The sequence below is a fragment of the Anomaloglossus baeobatrachus genome, unplaced genomic scaffold (assembly GCF_048569485.1).
Source record: "Anomaloglossus baeobatrachus isolate aAnoBae1 unplaced genomic scaffold, aAnoBae1.hap1 Scaffold_97, whole genome shotgun sequence".
Classification (NCBI taxonomy): Eukaryota; Metazoa; Chordata; class Amphibia; order Anura; family Aromobatidae; genus Anomaloglossus; species Anomaloglossus baeobatrachus.
This window is the reverse complement of record NW_027445371.1, coordinates 424,017-443,149: the sequence shown is the minus strand read 5'-3', so window position 1 is coordinate 443,149 and position 19,133 is coordinate 424,017.

The following is a 19,133-nucleotide window of genomic DNA, read 5'->3' as shown; positions in this document are numbered from 1 at the left end:
TGGTCGTCATTCTCCCGCTGTGACACACACATCGCTGTGTGTGACAGCGAGAGAGCGATGAAATGAAGCGAGCAGGAGCCGGCACTGGCACCTGCGGTAAACTGTAACCAGCGTAAACATCGGGTAACCAAGGGAAGACCTTTCCCTGGTTACCCGATATTTACCTTCGTTACCAGCTTCCGCTCTTGCTGCCAGCGCCGGCTCCTGCACTGTGACATGTGGCTGCAGTACGCATCGGGTAATTAACCCCATGTGTACTGTAGCAAGGAGAGCAAGGAGCCAGCGCTAAGCGGTGCGCGCGGCTCCCTTCTCTCTGAACTGTGACATGTAGCTGCAGCACACATCGGGTTAATTAACCCGATGTGTACTGTAGGAGAGCAAGGAGCCAGCACTAAGCGCGGTTCCCTGCTCTCTGAACATGTAGCACAGCGACGTTATGATCGCTGCTTCTGCTGTGTTTGACAGCTAAGCAGCGATCATAACAGCGACTTACAAGGTCGCTGTTACGTCACCGAAAATGGTGACGTAACAGCGACGTCGTTGTCGCTGTCGTTTAGTGTGAACCCAGCTTTAGAGCCATTCCCCTAATTATTCCTCTTAAGTTTCTTAATCAACTTCAAAATCTCCTTAATAGATTTATCTGGAACAATAAAAAAACCAGGGTACAAAAGAATCTTCTTTTTAAATGTAAAATTAGAGGTGGATTCGATGTTCTCAATATAATAGCATATTACCACTCTTATTTAATCAATAATAGTAGAGACTGGATTGTCAACAATTCAGAGTCGGCCTGGATTGACCTCAAACTCTCCTAAAACAAATATTCCTCCCTTCGTAGTTTAATTCTCCACCATATAATTAATCCTTTCCTTCCTCTCCCTAAACACCCAACTATTTCGGCTGCCATCTTCGCCTGGAAGAAATTTGCCACTAGAAGTCCAAAGTCCCATTCTTTAAAAATTGACAGTATTAAAGATCATTCTGTTTCGATTGTTGAGGAATTCTCGGATCTCAAAGCTCCCAAAGCATGGATAGACAGGGGCATCAAAAAGTTTGGAGATTTCTTTGAAGAGTCCGATTTTACCTCCTTCCAGAAATTAAAACAGAAATTTGCCTTGTTGAATTCAGACTTTCTCTCATTCTTGTCCATTAAATACGCCACCCATAACTTGATAAAAAGTAAACATATACCTTCATCTGTGAATTCCCTTTTTTCTAATCCAGACAGCTCTATTCTGTGGAAAACCAGGAATTTTTACGATATCTTTAATGAAGATCTCCAATTTGTGAAATCATCACATGCTCTTAATTGGAAAAGAGATCTTTGTAAAGTTTTCTCAGAAACTAATTGGCAGAATAGCCTTAAATAAGCTTACCGATCAAGTAGTTGTACTAATCTTTTTGAACCACATTTTAAGCTTTTCTCTAGATGGTATTACGTATTATTATACGCCTTCCAAACTGAATAAAATCTCTCCCATGTAAATACGTCCCCACAACTATTATGAAATGTGTCATGCCACATTTAACAACACTTATCCTTCATATTGCTGCAGATGGCAGGCTTGGACAAATATATTCCCTTGACATTTTTAAGAAGCTTCCCCTTTCTTTCAGGATGCTCTCTCCCTTCTTTCTTTCCTATTTTAGACTTACTTCTCTATTAATTCTCTCTTCTCTGTTTTCTTTTTTTTACTACAAGTTATATTTTAATACATTGCTATTTATCAACATTTTAGGCTTTTACAGTTATGATTAAGAAGGTGTTACGCAGATTGATCCTCCATTCCCTCTCCTCTCCTCTCTTATTAAAGTTCTTCTCATTTTCCTTCCCTCCTTCCATTCCCACCCACTTTCCTTCAAGAATTTGACATTGGAAAAATATGTTTTAACTGATAATTTCTTTTCTTTCCTGTATTATTCTACCCCTTTAAAATTACCAAAAATTTCTGGAATATAAAATTGAGAATTAATGTATACAAATAACTGATATAAAATATAATGAGAAGACAGATCATTCATTTTTGAACACTTTATTAAATACAGTCTCTACCTATACCTAAAGCCATTGATCCAGAAGAAGGCAAAAAACCTGGAAACGACAGGGTAAAAATTCCTTCTTGACCCCGAGAAAAGGCAATCAGTCCAAGAACCCTGGACCAAGGCTATACTACAACTAACTTAAAGAACTATAGCACAGTGATATTATATCAGAAGCCTTATGTGGCATTCATAAACTAGCCAACAGAAGAAATGGTATTAGGCCAGTTGCACTATAGGATGTGTTTAGGCCTGTTGTTTAAATACTGTTTGTTCTGATGTCCAAGATGGGGACCAGGATGTGGACATAATAAAAAATTAGGGAACATGATAGGAGACATTTCTACAATACATATAATCATTCTTATCTATCTAATACGATGACAACAGCTCTCCATACCTGCAGTCCACCATAAGGACCACCCTCTCTAATCCCTGAAAAATGAAATCATCCTCAGTGACGAAGAGAGGGGGCTAAGCGCCCCCCATGGTCTCAGAGCATTGACTCTTCTAAGAGTTAAAAGAGTCCTGCTCCCACTGATGGGGTGCAGCTGTGGGACCCTATTTTCAGAGATGATGTCCTCCACCCAACTCTCAAAAAGCGGAAAGGGTCTTCAGTAGAGATGGATAGTCGAGCTGGGCTATCAGACGGTCACCTCTGTAGCTGTAGTGTCATTTTTCCTATGGTCCAATGTGTAAATTAAACAAAAAAGTGCACGTTTGTTATGATGTCCAAGATGGGGACCAGGATGTGGACATAATAAAAAATTAGGGAACATGATAGGAGACATTTCTACAATACATATAATCATTCTTATCTATCTAATACGATGACAACAGCTCTTCATACCTGCAGTCCACCATAAGGACCACCCTCTCTAATCCCTGAAAAATGAAATCATCCTCAGTGACGAAGAGAGGGGGCTAAGCGCCCCCCATGGTCTCAGAGCATTGACTCTTCTAAGAGTTAAAAGAGTCCTGCTCCCACTGATGGGGTGCAGCTGTGGGACCCTATTTTCAGAGATGATGTCCTCCACCCAACTCTCAAAAAGCTGAAAGGGTCTTCAGTAGAGATGGATAGTCGAGCTGGGCTATCAGACGGTCACCTCTGTAGCTGTAGTGTCATTTTTCCTATGGTCCAATGTGTAAATTAAACAAAAAAGTGCACGTTTGTTATGATGTCCAAGATGGGGACCAGGATGTGGACTAAATAAAAAATTAGGGAACATGATAGGAGACATTTCTACAATACATATAATCATTCTTATCTATCTAATACGATGACAACAGCTCTTCATTCCTGCAGTCCACCATAAGGACCACCCTCTCTAATCCCTGAAAAATGAAATCATCCTCAGTGACGAAGAGAGGGGGCTAAGCGCCCCCCATGGTCTCAGAGCATTGACTCTTCTAAGAGTTAAAAGAGTCATGCTCCCACTGATGGGGTGCAGCTGTGGGACCCTATTTTCAGAGATGATGTCCTCCACCCAACTCTCAAAAAGCTGAAAGGGTCTTCAGTAGAGATGGATAGTCGAGCTGGGCTATCAGACGGTCACCTCTGTAGCTGTAGTGTCATTTTTCCTATGGTCCAATGTGTAAATTAAACAAAAAAGTGCACGTTTGTTATGATGTCCAAGATGGGGACCAGGATGTGGACATAATAAAAAATTAGGGAACATGATAGGAGACATTTCTACAATACATATAATCATTCTTATCTATCTAATACGATGACAACAGCTCTCCATACCTGCAGTCCACCATAAGGACCACCCTCTCTAATCCCTGAAAAATGAAATCATCCTCAGTGACGAAGAGAGGGGGCTAAGCGCCCCCCATGGTCTCAGAGCATTGACTCTTCTAAGAGTTAAAAGAGTCCTGCTCCCACTGATGGGGTTCAGCTGTGGGACCCTATTTTCAGAGATGATGTCCTCCACCCAACTCTCAAAAAGCTGAAAGGGTCTTCAGTAGAGATGGATAGTCGAGCTGGGCTATCAGACGGTCACCTCTGTAGCTGTAGTGTCATTTTTCCTATGGTCCAATGTGTAAATTAAACAAAAAAGTGCACGTTTATTATGATGTCCAAGATGGGGACCAGGATGTGGACATAATAAAAAATTAGGGAACATGATAGGAGACATTTCTACAATACATATAATCATTCTTATCTATCTAATACGATGACAACAGCTCTCCATACCTGCAGTCCACCATAAGGACCACCCTCTCTAATCCCTGAAAAATGAAATCATCCTCAGTGATGAAGAGAGGGGGCTAAGCGCCCCCCATGGTCTCAGAGCATTGACTTTTCTAAGAGTTAAAAGAGTCCTGCTCCCACTGATGGGGTGCAGCTGTGGGACCCTATTTTCAGAGATGATGTCCTCCACCCAACTCTCAAAAAGCTGAAAGGGTCTTCAGTAGAGATGGATAGTCGAGCTGGGCTATCAGACGGTCACCTCTGTAGATGTAGTGTCATTTTTCCTATGGTCCAATGTGTAAATTAAACAAAAAAGTGCACGTTTGTTATGATGTCCAAGATGGGGACAAGGATGTGGACATAATAAAAAATTAGGGAACATGATAGGAGACATTTCTACAATACATATAATCATTCTTATCTATCTAATACGATGACAACAGCTCTCCATACCTGCAGTCCACCATAAGAACCACCCTCTCTAATCCCTGAAAAATGAAATCATCCTCAGTGACGAAGAGAGGGGGAAAAGCGCCCCCCATGGTCTCAGAGCATTGACTCTTCTAAGAGTTAAAAGAGTCCTGCTCCCACTGATGGGGTGCAGCTGTGGGACCCTATTTTCAGAGATGATGTCCTCCACCCAACTCTCAAAAAGCTGAAAGGGTCTTCAGTAGAGATGGATAGTAGAGCTGGGCTATCAGACGGTCACCTCTGTAGCTGTAGTGTCATTTTTCCTATGGTCCAATGTGTAAATTAAACAAAAAAGTGCATGTTTGTTATGATGTCCAAGATGGGGACCAGGATGTGGACATAATAAAAAATTAGGGAACATGATAGGAGACATTTCTACAATACATATAATCATTCTTATCTATCTAATACGATGACAACAGCTCTCCATACCTGCAGTCCACCATAAGGACCACCCTCTCTAATCCCTGAAAAATGAAATCATCCTCAGTGACGAAGAGAGGGGGCTAAGCGCCCCCCATGGTCTCAGAGCATTGACTCTTCTAAGAGTTAAAAGAGTCTTGCTCCCACTGATGGGGTGCAGCTGTGGGACCCTATTTTCAGAGATGATGTCCTCCACCCAACTCTCAAAAAGCTGAAAGGGTCTTCAGTAGAGATGGATAGTCGAGCTGGGCTATCAGACGGTCACCTCTGTAGCTGTAGTGTCATTTTTCCTATGGTCCAATGTGTAAATTAAACAAAAAAGTGCACGTTTGTTATAATGTCCAAGATGGGGACCAGGATGTGGACATAATAAAAAATTAGGGAACATGATAGGAGACATTTCTACAATACATATAATCATTCTTATTTATCTAATACGATGACAACAGCTCTCCATACCTGCAGTCCACCATAAGGACCACCCTCTCTAATCCCTGAAAAATGAAATCATCCTCAGTGACGAAGAGAGGGGGCTAAGCGCCCCCCATGGTCTCAGAGCATTGACTCTTCTAAGAGTTAAAAGAGTCCTGCTCCCACTGATGGGGTGCAGCTGTGGGACCCTATTTTCAGAGATGATGTCCTCCACCCAACTCTCAAAAAGCTGAAAGGGTCTTCAGTAGAGATGGATAGTCGAGCTGGGCTATCAGACGGTCACCTCTGTAGCTGTAGTGTCATTTTTCCTATGGTCCAATGTGTAAATTAAACAAAAAAGTGCACGTTTGTTATGATGTCCAAGATGGGGACCAGGATGTGGACATAATAAAAAATTAGGGAACATGATAGGAGACATTTCTACAATACATATAATCATTCTTATCTATCTAATACGATGACAACAGCTCTCCATACCTGCAGTCCACCATAAGGACCACCCTGTCTAATCCCTGAAAAATGAAATCATCCTTAGTGACGAAGAGAGGGGGCTAAGCGCCCCCCATGGTCTCTGAGCATTGACTCTTCTAAGAGTCCTAAGAGTCCTGCTCCCACTGATGGGGTGCAGCTGTGGGACCCTATTTTCAGAGATGATGTCCTCCACCCAACTCTCAAAAAGCTGAAAGGGTCTTCAGTAGAGATGGATAGTCGAGCTGGGCTATCAGACGGTCACCTCTGTAGCTGTAGTGTCATTTAGTGTCATTTTTCCTATGGTCCAATGTGTAAATTAAACAAAAAAGTGCACGTTTGTTATGATGTCCAAGATGGGGACCAGGATGTGGACATAATAAAAAATTAGGGAACATGATAGGAGACATTTCTACAATACATATAATCATACTTATCTATCTAATACGATGACAACAGCTCTCCATACCTGCAGTCCACCATAAGGACCACCCTCTCTAATCCCTGAAAAATGAAATCATCCTCAGTGACGAAGAGAGGGGGCTAAGCGCCCCCCATGGTCTCAGAGCATTGACTCTTCTAAGAGTTAAAAGAGTCCTGCTCCCACTGATGGGGTGCAGCTGTGGGACCCTATTTTCAGAGATGATGTCCTCCACCCAACTCTCAAAAAGCTGAAAGGGTCTTCAGTAGAGATGGATAGTCGAGCTGGGCTATCAGACGGTCACCTCTGTAGCTGTAGTGTCATTTTTCCTATGGTCCAATGTGTAAATTAAAAAAAAAGTGCACGTTTGTTATGATGTCCAAGATGGGGACCAGGATGTGGACATAATAAAAAATTAGGGAACATGATAGGAGACATTTCTACAATACATATAATCATTCTTATCTATCTAATACGATGACAACAGCTCTCCATACCTGCAGTACACCATAAGGACCACCCTCTCTAATCCCTGAAAAATGAAATCATCCTCAGTGACGAAGAGAGGGGGCTAAGCGCCCCCCATGGTCTCAGAGCATTGACTCTTCTAAGAGTTAAAAGAGTCCTGCTCCCACTGATGGGGTGCAGCTGTGGGACCCTATTTTCAGAGATGATGTCCTCCACGCAACCCTAAAAAAGCTGAAAGGGTCTTCAGTAGAGATGGATAGTCGAGCTGGGCTATCAGACGGTCACCTCTGTAGCTGTAGTGTCATTTTTCCTATGGTCCAATGTGTAAATTAAACAAAAAAGTGCACGTTTGTTATGATGTCCAAGATGGGGACCAGGATGTGGACATAATAAAAAATTAGGGAACATGATAGGAGACATTTCTACAATACATATAATCATTCTTATCTATCTAATACGATGACAACAGCTCTCCATACCTGCAGTCCACCATAAGGACCACCCTCTCTAATCCCTGAAAAATGAAATCATCCTCAGTGACGAAGAGAGGGGGCTAAGCGCCCCCATGGTCTCAGAGCATTGACTCTTCTAAGAGTCCTAAGAGTCCTGCTCCCACTGATGGGGTGCAGCTGTGGGACCCTATTTTCAGAGATGATGTCCTCCACCCAACTCTCAAAAAGCTGAAAGGGTCTTCAGTAGAGATGGATAGTCGAGCTGGGCTATCAGACGGTCACCTCTGTAGCTGTAGTGTCATTTTTCCTATGGTTCAATGTGTAAATTAAACAAAAAAGTGCACGTTTGTTATGATGTCCAAGATGGGGACCAGGATGTGGACATAATAAAAAATTAGAGAACATGATAGGAGACATTTCTACAATACATATAATCATTCTTATCTATCTAATACGATGACAACAGCTCTCCATACCTGCAGTCCACCATAAGGACCACCCTCTCTAATCCCTGAAAAATGAAATCATCCTCAGTGACGAAGAGAGGGGGCTAAGCGCCCCCCATGGTCTCAGAGCATTGACTCTTCTAAGAGTTAAAAGAGTCCTGCTCCCACTGATGGGGTGCAGCTGTGGGACCCTATTTTCAGAGATGATGTCCTCCACCCAACTCTCAAAAAGCTGAAAGGGTCTTCAGTAGAGATTGATAGTCGAGCTGGGCTATCAGACGGTCACTTCTGTAGTTGTAGTGTCATTTTTCCTATGGTCCAATGTGTAAATTAAACAAAAAAGTGCACGTTTGTTATGATGTCCAAGATGGGGACCAGGATGTGGACATAATAAAAAATGAGGGAACATGATAGGAGACATTTCTACAATACATATAATCATTCTTATCTATCTAATACGATGACAACAGCTCTCCATACCTGCAGTCCACCATAAGGACCACCCTCTCTAATCCCTGAAAAATGAAATCATCCTCAGTGACGAAGAGAGGGGGCTAAGCGCCCCCCATGGTCTCAGAGCATTGACTCTTCTAAGAGTTAAAAGAGTCCTGCTCCCACTGATGGGGTGCAGCTGTGGGACCCTATTTTCAGAGATGATGTCCTCCACCCAACTCTCAAAAAGCTGAAAGGGTCTTCAGTAGAGATGGATAGTCGAGCTGGGCTATCAGACGGTCACCTCTGTAGCTGTAGTGTCATTTTTCCTATGGTCCAATGTGTAAATTAAACAAAAAAGTGCACGTTTGTTATGATGTCCAAGATGGGGACCAGGATGTGGACATAATAAAAAATTAGGGAACATGATAGGAGACATTTCTACAATACATATAATCATTCTTATCTATCTAATACAATGACAACAGCTCTCCATACCTGCAGTCCACCATAAGGACCACCCTCTCTAATCCCTGAAAAATGAAATCATCCTCAGTGACGAAGAGAGGGGGCTAAGCGCCCCCCATGGTCTCAGAGCATTGACTCTTCTAAGAGTTAAAAGAGTCCTGCTCCCACTGATGGGGTGCAGCTGTGGGACCCTTTTTTCAGAGATGATGTCCTCCACCCAACTCTCAAAAAGCTGAAAGGGTCTTCAGTAGAGATGGATAGTCGAGCTGGGCTATCAGACGGTCACCTCTGTAGCTGTAGTGTCATTTTTCCTATTGTCCAATGTGTAAATTAAACAAAAAAGTGCCGTTTGTTTTGATGTCCAAGATGGGGACCAGGATGTGGAAATAATAAAAAATTAGGGAACATGATAGGAGACATTTCTACAATACATATAATCATTCTTATCTATCCAATAAGATGACAACAGCTCTCCATACCTGCAGTCCACCATAAGGACCACCCTCTCTAATCCCTGAAAAATGAAATCATCCTCAGTGACGAAGAGAGGGGGCTAAGCGCCCCCCATGATCTCAGAGCATTGACTCTTCTAAGAGTCCTAAGAGTCCTGCTCCCACTGATGGGGTGCAGCTGTGGGACCCTATTTTCAGAGATGATGTCCTCCACCCAACTCTCAAAAAGCTGAAAGGGTCTTCAGTAGAGATGGATAGTCGAGCTGGGCTATCAGACGGTCACCTCTGTAGCTGTAGTGTCATTTTTCCTATGGTCCAATGTGTAAATTAAACAAAAAAGTGCACGTTTGTTATGATGTCCAAGATGGGGACCAGGATGTGGACATAATAAAAAATTAGGGAACATGATAGGAGACATTTCTACAATACATATAATCATTCTTATCTATCTAATATGATGACAACAGCTCTCCATACCTGCAGTCCACCATAAGGACCACCCTCTCTAATCCCTGAAAAATGAAATCATCCTCAGTGACGAAGAGAGGGGGCTAAGCGCCCCCCATGGTCTCAGAGCATTGACTCTTCTAAGAGTTAAAAGAGTCCTGCTCCCACTGATGGGGTGCAGCTGTGGGACCCTATTTTCAGAGATGATGTCCTCCACCCAACTCTCAAAAAGCTGAAAGGGTCTTCAGTAGAGATTGATAGTCGAGCTGGGCTATGAGACGGTCACCTCTGTAGTTGTAGTGTCATTTTTCCTATGGTCCAATGTGTAAATTAAACAAAAAAGTGCACGTTTGTTATGATGTCCAAGATGGGGACCAGGATGTGGACATAATAAAAAATTAGGGAACATGATAGGAGACATTTCTACAATACATATAATCATTCTTATCTATCTAATACGATGACAACAGCTCTCCATACCTGCAGTCCACCATAAGGACCACCCTCTCTAATCCCTGAAAAATGAAATCATCCTCAGTGACGAAGAGAGGGGGCTAAGCGCCCCCCATGGTCTCAGAGCATTGACTCTTCTAACAGTTAAAAGAGTCCTGCTCCCACTGATGGGGTGCAGCTGTGGGACCCTATTTTCAGAGATGATGTCCTCCACCCAACTCTCAAAAAGCTGAAAGGGTCTTCAGTAGAGATGGATAGTCGAGCTGGGCTATCAGACGGTCACCTCTGTAGCTGTAGTGTCATTTTTCCTATGGTCCAATGTGTAAATTAAACAAAAAAGTGCACGTTTGTTATGATGTCCAAGATGGGGACCAGGATGTGGACATAATAAAAAATTAGGGAACATGATAGGAGACATTTCTACAATACATATAATCATTCTTATCTATCTAATACGATGACAACAGCTCTCCATACCTGCAGTCCACCATAAGGACCACCCTCTCTAATCCCTGAAAAATGAAATCATCCTCAGTGACGAAGAGAGGGGGCTAAGCGCCCCCCATGGTCTCAGAGCATTGACTCTTCTAAGAGTTAAATGAGTCCTGCTCCCACTGATGAGGTGCAGCTGTGGGACCCTATTTTCAGAGATGATGTCCTCCACCCAACTCTCAAAAAGCTGAAAGGGTCTTCAGTAGAGATGGATAGTCGAGCTGGGCTATCAGACGGTCACCTCTGTAGCTGTAGTGTCATTTTTCCTATGGTCCAATGTGTAAATTAAACAAAAAAGTGCACGTTTGTTATGATGTCCAAGATGGGGACCAGGATGTGGACATAATAAAAAATTAGGGAACATGATAGGAGACATTTCTACAATACATATAATCATTCTTATCTATCTAATACGATGACAACAGCTCTCCATACCTGCAGTCCACCATAAGGACCACCCTCTCTAATCCCTGAAAAATGAAATCATCCTCAGTGACGAAGAGAGGGGGCTAAGCGCCCCCCATGGTCTCAGAGCATTGACTCTTCTAAGAGTTAAATGAGTCCTGCTCCCACTGATGAGGTGCAGCTGTGGGACCCTATTTTCAGAGATGATGTCCTCCACCCAACTCTCAAAAAGCTGAAAGGGTCTTCAGTAGAGATGGATAGTCGAGCTGGGCTATCAGACGGTCACCTCTGTAGCTGTAGTGTCATTTTTCCTATGGTCCAATGTGTAAATTAAACAAAAAAGTGCACGTTTGTTATGATGTCCAAGATGGGGACCAGGATGTGGACATAATAAAAAATTAGGGAACATGATAGGAGACATTTCTACAATACATATAATCATTCTTATCTATCTAATACGATGACAACAGCTCTCCATACCTGCAGTCCACCATAAGGACCACCCTCTCTAATCCCTGAAAAATGAAATCATCCTCAGTGACGAAGAGAGGGGGCTAAGCGCCCCCCATGGTCTCAGAGCATTGACTCTTCTAAGAGTTAAAAGAGTCCTGCTCCCACTGATGGGGTGCAGCTGTGGGACCCTATTTTCAGAGATGATGTCCTCCACCCAACTCTCAAAAAGCTGAAAGGGTCTTCAGTAGAGATGGATAGTCGAGCTGGGCTATCAGACGGTCACCTCTGTAGCTGTAGTGTCATTTTTCCAATGGTCCAATGTGTAAATTAAACAAAAAAGTGCACGTTTGTTATGATGTCCAAGATGGGGACCAGGATGTGGACATAATAAAAAATTAGGGAACATGATAGGAGACATTTCTACAATACATATAATCATTCTTATCTATCTAATACGATGACAACAGCTCTCCATACCTGCAGTCCACCATAAGGACCACCCTCTCTAATCCCTGAAAAATGAAATCATCCTCAGTGACGAAGAGAGGGGGCTAAGCGCCCCCCATGGTCTCAGAGCATTGACTCTTCTAACAGTTAAAAGAGTCCTGCTCCCACTGATGGGGTGCAGCTGTGGGACCCTATTTTCAGAGATGATGTCCTCCACCCAACTCTCAAAAAGCTGAAAGGGTCTTCAGTAGAGATGGATAGTCGAGCTGGGCTATCAGACGGTCACCTCTGTAGCTGTAGTGTCATTTTTCCTATGGTCCAATGTGTAAATTAAACAAAAAAGTGCACGTTTGTTATGATGTCCAAGATGGGGACCAGGATGTGGACATAATAAAAAATTAGGGAACATGATAGGAGACATTTCTACAATACATATAATCATTCTTATCTATCTAATACGATGACAACAGCTCTCCATACCTGCAGTCCACCATAAGGACCACCCTCTCTAATCCCTGAAAAATGAAATCATCCTCAGTGACGAAGAGAGGGGGCTAAGCGCCCCCCATGGTCTCAGAGCATTGACTCTTCTAAGAGTTAAATGAGTCCTGCTCCCACTGATGAGGTGCAGCTGTGGGACCCTATTTTCAGAGATGATGTCCTCCACCCAACTCTCAAAAAGCTGAAAGGGTCTTCAGTAGAGATGGATAGTCGAGCTGGGCTATCAGACGGTCACCTCTGTAGCTGTAGTGTCATTTTTCCTATGGTCCAATGTGTAAATTAAACAAAAAAGTGCACGTTTGTTATGATGTCCAAGATGGGGACCAGGATGTGGACATAATAAAAAATTAGGGAACATGATAGGAGACATTTCTACAATACATATAATCATTCTTATCTATCTAATACGATGACAACAGCTCTCCATACCTGCAGTCCACCATAAGGACCACCCTCTCTAATCCCTGAAAAATGAAATCATCCTCAGTGACGAAGAGAGGGGGCTAAGCGCCCCCCATGGTCTCAGAGCATTGACTCTTCTAAGAGTTAAAAGAGTCCTGCTCCCACTGATGGGGTGCAGCTGTGGGACCCTATTTTCAGAGATGATGTCCTCCACCCAACTCTCAAAAAGCTGAAAGGGTCTTCAGTAGAGATGGATAGTCGAGCTGGGCTATCAGACGGTCACCTCTGTAGCTGTAGTGTCATTTTTCCTATGGTCCAATGTGTAAATTAAACAAAAAAGTGCACGTTTGTTATGATGTCCAAGATGGGGACCAGGATGTGGACATAATAAAAAATTAGGGAACATGATAGGAGACATTTCTACAATACATATAATCATTCTTATCTATCTAATACGATGACAACAGCTCTCCATACCTGCAGTCCACCATAAGGACCACCCTCTCTAATCCCTGAAAAATGAAATCATCCTCAGTGACGAAGAGAGGGGGCTAAGCGCCCCCCATGGTCTCAGAGCATTGACTCTTCTAAGAGTTAAATGAGTCCTGCTCCCACTGATGAGGTGCAGCTGTGGGACCCTATTTTCAGAGATGATGTCCTCCACCCAACTCTCAAAAAGCTGAAAGGGTCTTCAGTAGAGATGGATAGTCGAGCTGGGCTAACAGACGGTCACCTCTGTAGCTGTAGTGTCATTTTTCCTATGGCCCAATGTGTAAATTAAACAAAAAAGTGCACGTTTGTTATGATGTCCAAGATGGGGACCAGGATGTGGACATAATAAAAAATTAGGGAACATGATAGGAGACATTTCTACAATACATATAATCATTCTTATCTATCTAATACGATGACAACAGCTCTCCATACCTGCAGTCCACCATAAGGACCACCCTCTCTAATCCCTGAAAAATGAAATCATCCTCAGTGACGAAGAGAGGGGGCTAAGCGCCCCCCATGGTCTCAGAGCATTGACTCTTCTAAGAGTTAAAAGAGTCCTGCTCCCACTGATGGGGTGCAGCTGTGGGACCCTATTTTCAGAGATGATGTCCTCCACCCAACTCTCAAAAGCTGAAAGGGTCTTTAGAAGAGATGGATAGTCGAGCTGGGCTAACAGACGGTCACCTCTGTAGCTGTAGTGTCATTTTTCCTATGGTCCAATGTGTAAATTAAACAAAAAAGTGCACGTTTGTTATGATGTCCAAGATGGGGACCAGGATGTGGACATAATAAAAAATTAGGGAACATGATAGGAGACATTTCTACAATACATATAATCATTCTTATCTATCTAATACTATGACAACAGCTCTCCATACCTGCAGTCCACCATAAGGACCACCCTCTCTAATCCCTGAAAAATGAAATCATCCTCAGTGACGAAGAGAGGGGGCTAAGCGCCCCCCATGGTCTCAGAGCATTGACTCTTCTAAGAGTTAAATGAGTCCTGCTCCCACTGATGAGGTGCAGCTGTGGGACCCTATTTTCAGAGATGATGTCCTCCACCCAACTCTCAAAAAGCTGAAAGGGTCTTCAGTAGAGATGGATAGTCGAGCTGGGCTATCAGACGGTCACCTCTGTAGCTGTAGTGTCATTTTTCCTATGGTCCAATGTGTAAATTAAACAAAAAAGTGCACGTTTGTTATGATGTCCAAGATGGGGACCAGGATGTGGACATAATAAAAAATTAGGGAACATGATAGGAGACATTTCTACAATACATATAATCATTCTTATCTATCTAATACGATGACAACAGCTCTCCATACCTGCAGTCCACCATAAGGACCACCCTCTCTAATCCCTGAAAAATGAAATCATCCTCAGTGACGAAGAGAGGGGGCTAAGCGCCCCCCATGGTCTCAGAGCATTGACTCTTCTAAGAGTTAAAAGAGTCCTGCTCCCACTGATGGGGTGCAGCTGTGGGACCCTATTTTCAGAGATGATGTCCTCCACCCAACTCTCAAAAAGCTGAAAGGGTCTTCAGTAGAGATGGATAGTCGAGCTGGGCTATCAGACGGTCACCTCTGTAGCTGTAGTGTCATTTTTCCTATGGTCCAATGTGTAAATTAAACAAAAAAGTGCACGTTTGTTATGATGTCCAAGATGGGGACCAGGATGTGGACATAATAAAAAATTAGGGAACATGATAGGAGACATTTCTACAATACATATAATCATTCTTATCTATCTAATACGATGACAACAGCTCTCCATACCTGCAGTCCACCATAAGGACCACCCTCTCTAATCCCTGAAAAATGAAATCATCCTCAGTGACGAAGAGAGGGGGCTAAGCGCCCCCCATGGTCTCAGAGCATTGACTCTTCTAAGAGTTAAATGAGTCCTGCTCCCACTGATGAGGTGCAGCTGTGGGACCCTATTTTCAGAGATGATGTCCTCCACCCAACTCTCAAAAAGCTGAAAGGGTCTTCAGTAGAGATGGATAGTCGAGCTGGGCTAACAGACGGTCACCTCTGTAGCTGTAGTGTCATTTTTCCTATGGTCCAATGTGTAAATTAAACAAAAAAGTGCACGTTTGTTATGATGTCCAAGATGGGGACCAGGATGTGGACATAATAAAAAATTAGGGAACATGATAGGAGACATTTCTACAATACATATAATCATTCTTATCTATCTAATACGATGACAACAGCTCTCCATACCTGCAGTCCACCATAAGGACCACCCTCTCTAATCCCTGAAAAATGAAATCATCCTCAGTGACGAAGAGAGGGGGCTAAGCGCCCCCCATGGTCTCAGAGCATTGACTCTTCTAAGAGTTAAAAGAGTCCTGCTCCCACTGATGGGGTGCAGCTGTGGGACCCTATTTTCAGAGATGATGTCCTCCACCCAACTCTCAAAAAGCTGAAAGGGTCTTCAGTAGAGATGGATAGTCGAGCTGGGCTATCAGACGGTCACCTCTGTAGCTGTAGTGTCATTTTCCCTATGGTCCAATGTGTAAATTAAACAAAAAAGTGCACGTTTGTTGTTATGATGTCCAAGATGGGGACCAGGATGTGGACATAATAAAAAATTAGGGAACATGATAGGAGACATTTCTACAATACATATAATCATTCTTATCTATCTAATACGATGACAACAGCTCTCCATACCTGCAGTCCACCATAAGGACCACCCTCTCTAATCCCTGAAAAATGAAATCATCCTCAGTGACGAAGAGAGGGGGCTAAGCGCCCCCCATGGTCTCAGAGCATTGACTCTTCTAAGAGTCCTAAGAGTCCTGCTCCCACTAATGGGGTGCAGCTGTGGGACCCTATTTTCAGAGATGATGTCCTCCACCCAACTCTCAGAAAGCTGAAAGGGTCTTCAGTAGAGATGGATAGTCGAGCTGGGCTATCAGACGGTCACCTCTGTAGCTGTAGTGTAATTTTTCCTATGGTCCAATGTGTAAATTAAACAAAAAAGTGCCGTTTGTTTTGATGTCCAAGATGGGGACCAGGATGTGGACATAATAAAAAATTAGGGACCATGATAGGAGACATATCTACAATACATATAATCATTCTTATCTATCTAATACGATGACAACAGCTCTCCATACCTGCAGTCCACCATAAGGACCACCCTCTCTAATCCCTGAAAAATGAAATCATCCTCAGTGACGAAGAGAGGGGGCTAAGCGCCCCCCATGGTCTCAGAGCATTGACTCTTCTAAGAGTTAAATGAGTCCTGCTCCCACTGATGAGGTGCAGCTGTGGGACCCTATTTTCAGAGATGATGTCCTCCACCCAACTCTCAAAAAGCTGAAAGGGTCTTCAGTAGAGATGGATAGTCGAGCTGGGCTATCAGAGGGTCACCTCTGTAGCTGTAGTGTCATTTTTCCTATGGTCCAATGTGTAAATTAAACAAAAAAGTGCACGTTTGTTATGATGTCCAAGATGGGGACCAGGATGTGGACATAATAAAAAATTAGAGAACATGATAGGAGACATTTCTACAATACATATAATCATTCTTATCTATCTAATACGATGACAACAGCTCTCCATACCTGCAGTCCACCATAAGGACCACCCTCTCTAATCCCTGAAAAATGAAATCATCCTCAGTGACGAAGAGAGGGGGCTAAGCGCCCCCCATGGTCTCAGAGCATTGACTCTTCTAAGAGTTAAAAGAGTCCTGCTCCCACTGATGGGTTGCAGCTGTGGGACCCTATTTTCAGAGATGATGTCCTCCACCCAACTCTCAAAAAGCTGAAAGGGTCTTCAGAAGAGATGGATAGTCGAGCTGGGCTATCAGACGGTCACCTCTGTAGCTGTAGTGTCATTTTTCCTATGGTCCAATGTGTAAATTAAACAAAAAAGTGCACGTTTGTTATGATGTCCAAGATGGAGACCAGGATGTGGACATAATAAAAAATTAGGGAACATGATAGGAGACATTTCTACAATACATATAATCATTCTTATCTATCTAATATGATGACAACAGCTCTCCATACCTGCAGTCCACCATAAGGACCACCCTCTCTAATCCCTGAAAAATGAAATCATCCTCAGTGACGAAGAGAGGGGGCTAAGCGCCCCCCATGGTCTCAGAGCATTGACTCTTCTAAGAGTTAAAAGAGTCCTGCTCCCACTGATGGGGTGCAACTGTGGGACCCTATTTTCAGAGATGATGCCCTCCACCCAACTCTCAAAAAGCTGAAAGGGTCTTCAGTAGAGATTGATAGTCGAGCTGGGCTATCAGACGGTCACCTCTGTAGTTGTAGTGTCATTTTTCCTATGGTCCAATGTGTAAATTAAACAAAAAAGTGCACGTTTGTTATGATGTCCAAGATGGGGACCAGGATGTGGACATAATAAAAAATTAGGGAACATGATTGGAGACATTTCTACAATACATATAATCATTCTTATCTATCTAATACGATGACAACAGCTCTCCATACCTGCAGTCCACCATAAGGACCACCCTCTCTAATCCCTGAAAAATGAAATCATCCTCAGTGACGAAGAGAGGGGGCTAAGCGCCCCCCATGGTCTCAGAGCATTGACTCTTCTAAGAGTTAAAAGAGTCCTGCTCCCACTGATGGGGTGCAGCTGTGGGACCCTATTTTCAGAGATGATGTCCTCCACCCAACTCTCAAAAAGCTGAAAGGGTCTTCAGTAGAGATGGATAGTCGAGCTGGCCTATCAGACGGTCACCTCTGTAGCTGTAGTGTCATTTTTCCTATGGTCCAATGTGTAAATTAAACAAAAAAGTGCACGTTTGTTATGATGTCCAAGATGGGGACCAGGATGTGGACATAATAAAAAATTAGGGAACATGATAGGAGACATTTCTACAATACATATAATCATTCTTATCTATCTAATACGATGACAACAGCTCTCCATACCTGCAGTCCACCATAAGGACCACCCTCTCTAATCCCTGAAAAATGAAATCATCCTCAGTGACGAAGAGAGGGGGCTAAGCGCCCCCCATGGTCTCAGAGCATTGACTCTTCTAAGAGTTAAAAGAGTCCTGCTCCCACTGATGGGGTGCAGCTGTGGGACCCTATTTTCAGAGATGATGTCCTCCACCCAACTCTCAAAAAGCTGAAAGGGTCTTCAGTAGAGATGGATAGTCGAGCTGTGCTATCAGACGGTCACCTCTGTAGCTGTAGTGTCATTTTTCCTATGGTCCAATGTGTAAATTAAACAAAAAAGTGCACGTTTGTTATGATGTCCAAGATGGGGACCAGGATGTGGACATAATAAAAAATTAGGGAACATGATAGGAGACATTTCTACAATACATATAATCATTCTTATCTATCTAATATGATGACAACAGCTCTCCATACCTGCAGTCCACCATAAGGACCACCCTCTCTAATCCCTGAAAAATGAAATCATCCTCAGTGACGAAGAGAGGGGGCTAAGCGCCCCCCATGGTCTCAGAGCATTGACTCTTCTAAGAGTTAAAAGAGTCCTGCTCCCACTGATGGGGTGCAGCTGTGGGACCCTATTTTCAGAGATGATGTCCTCCACCCAACTCTCAAAAAGCTGAAAGGGTCTTCAGTAGAGATTGATAGTCGAGCTGGGCTATCAGACGGTCACCTCTGTAGTTGTAGTGTCATTTTTCCTATGGTCCAATGTGTAAATTAAACAAAAAAGTGCACGTTTGTTATGATGTCCAAGATGGGGACCAGGATGTGGACATAATAAAAAATTAGGGAACATGATTGGAGACATTTCTACAATACATATAATCATTCTTATCTATCTAATACGATGACAACAGCTCTCCATACCTGCAGTCCACCATAAGGACCACCCTCTCTAATCC